Here is a 2500-nt window from a genome sequence, read left to right as displayed (position 1 = left end):
CGCTTCACCTTACTGCACCTAACCGCATTTCACGTAACCTAACTTAAACTAAAACTAACTTATGTAACCAACCTAACCTTGTCTAACCTAACCTAATTCAACCTAATTTAATTTAAACTAGACAACCTAACCTAGGACAAACCTAATCTAGCCTAACCTAACTTAATCTAACTAAACAACCTAACCTAGAACAAACTTAACCTAGCCTAACCTAACCTAACCTAACCTAACCTGACATAATCTAACTTAATCTTAACTAACGAACCCTAACCTAGAACAAACCTTATTTTCGAGACGGGTCGTTGGCTTTCTTTCTCTCCGTCTATGTGAGGCCCTGTTTATATTACTGGTTTCAACCGCGCGGTTGTGTGTGAACGACTCCACTGACTTCCATTGTAATTGAACCGCTAGTGTGAACAGGGCCTAAGGGATCGAAGCGGCCGAGGGCAACGACGACATAGTACACAGGAGTGAATGACGTATTGATTCCATTATCTGAAAAATTAAAGAACGTTTTCATTTTTAATTCCAACGAAACTATATTGAAAGTAATCTTCTTAAAAAAAAATCTCTTTAAAAAAAGTGAAACTGATCACAAGCCGAAAATATGATCAAATGACGTTTGAATCTTAGTAACTTAGACAATAAGAACAATATTCTTAGTTTCTAACTGTCTTAATAGAAATAAAATCCACGGTACAAAAGATAAATAAGCAAAAAACTTTTTGACGTCCGATACTTGATACGTGAAAGCGAAAGAGCTTAAAAAATAAACAAAATTATATATGAAGGGACTATCACACTGGGCTATTTTTCCTTCGACTGTTAGAGTAGATTCGAAGCCCGCAATTTTTGAGAAGGAATAGAATATACTGTAGGAAGATAATATTCCTCCAGATTATCAAATGGTATTCTATGAGTTTTTAACTGAGAGAAGGTGATTTTACGGTGGAAAAAAATCTGGAGGTATGCGGTGCCGCCGATTAATCGGAGGTTGAAGGAAAAATAGCCCAGTGTGATAACGCCTTTAGTTTGTGATAGAGCAACCATACCCGTCACCTGTGCCCAGTATGCTTTGGGGTCTTCCTGGAAATGTAAAAGTCGCCAACTAATGCTGGAATCGAAGTTGCGTCCATTTTAAGAAAAAAAAATTGATGAATATATATATATATATATATATATATATATATATATATATATATATATATATATGTATATACATGTATATATATACATATATATACATATATATATACATGTATATATATATATATATATATACATATGTATATATATAATATATATATGTATATATATGTATATATGTATATATTATATATATATATATATATATATATATATATATATATATATATACAGTATATATATGTATGACTCAGTTTAACGCTGCGAACTCCCCCCTATCAGGAGACTAGACGGTGCCCCTTACAGAGGACTTTGTAGCGTGGAATCTAATAAACCATACCCTTAATTCAACTCGCCCGCGGCAGGGTTCGAACCGCCATCACCTCGACCACCGTCGCAGGTAGCGATGCTGTAGCCTGCTCGGCCAGGGAACATAAATAATAAAATAGATTAATAAGATAAATAAATAGATAAATGAAATCATATGAATGAATAAAATAAATAGATAAAATGAATAAATAGATAAAATGAATAAAATAAATAAAATAAGTAAAATAAATAAATGAAATAAATAAATAGATAGAATAAATAGATAAATAAAATAAATAAATTCAGTCAAATATTAATGATTTTGGTCAAAGCTAAGAATTACAAAGTAGCTGTTCACTCATGTTATCCTAAACTGTCTTAACGTTGGATCTTTTAAATAATTATGACAATTTGTTTCATTATTCTGGCTGCCTCCAGGTGATTTTATTCAACCGACAGAAGCACCCCACCTAAAGGGACGGTTTGCTCTGTACGATTATCGCTCAACGATGATCGTCAAACGATTATCTTTAGCACTGATTCTTTGTGTATTAGCGACTCTAGAGGCAGTCGCCTGGACGATCATTGTTGAGCCATGGACGATCATCGTTGAGCCGTGAACGATAATCGTTGAACGATGATCGTACCGAGAAAAGCGTACCTGAAGCAAAGAAAGGGATAATGAGGCAAACCTAGATTTAGATTAAACGTTTTCTAGATTCTGACTATCGCTAGTCGGTTTCATGACACCGATGACCTAGATTTACGTAACAAAGGGAATAAGAATTAGACAAAACCAAATCTAGGGAAAGCTTTCCCTAGATTATGACTTCTCGCAAGAACCATCTAGAACAAAATCGTCTGATTTGACTAAGAAAATGTCGTTAGGTACTTGACCGTGTTAAAGTGATTATTTTAAGATCATTTCGCTGCGAAAGGGCTTTGCTTATCTGAATAGAATCGTTTGTCGTCAATTTTGAACCGAAGAACAGTCTGGAAGGTTCAGGATGATTGCAAGAGCAACAGGTTGAAGATTACCCTCGTG

The 2500-nt window shown here is 34.4% G+C and overlaps 1 protein-coding gene across 1 annotated transcript in view; it reads left to right on the top strand.

Moving 5' to 3' along the window:
• The window catches only part of Eaat1 (Excitatory amino acid transporter 1), a 320273-nt gene that overhangs the window by 73920 nt on the left and 243853 nt on the right, over positions 1-2500 (top strand). The window lies entirely within an intron of this gene.

Source organism: Oratosquilla oratoria, chromosome 34, assembly GCF_046742065.1.
Source record: "Oratosquilla oratoria isolate Oo_2021 chromosome 34, ASM4674206v1, whole genome shotgun sequence".
Lineage (NCBI taxonomy): Eukaryota > Metazoa > Arthropoda > Malacostraca > Stomatopoda > Squillidae > Oratosquilla > Oratosquilla oratoria.
The sequence above is the reverse complement of the archived record's forward strand: the minus strand, read 5'-3'. Positions and strand labels throughout refer to the sequence as shown.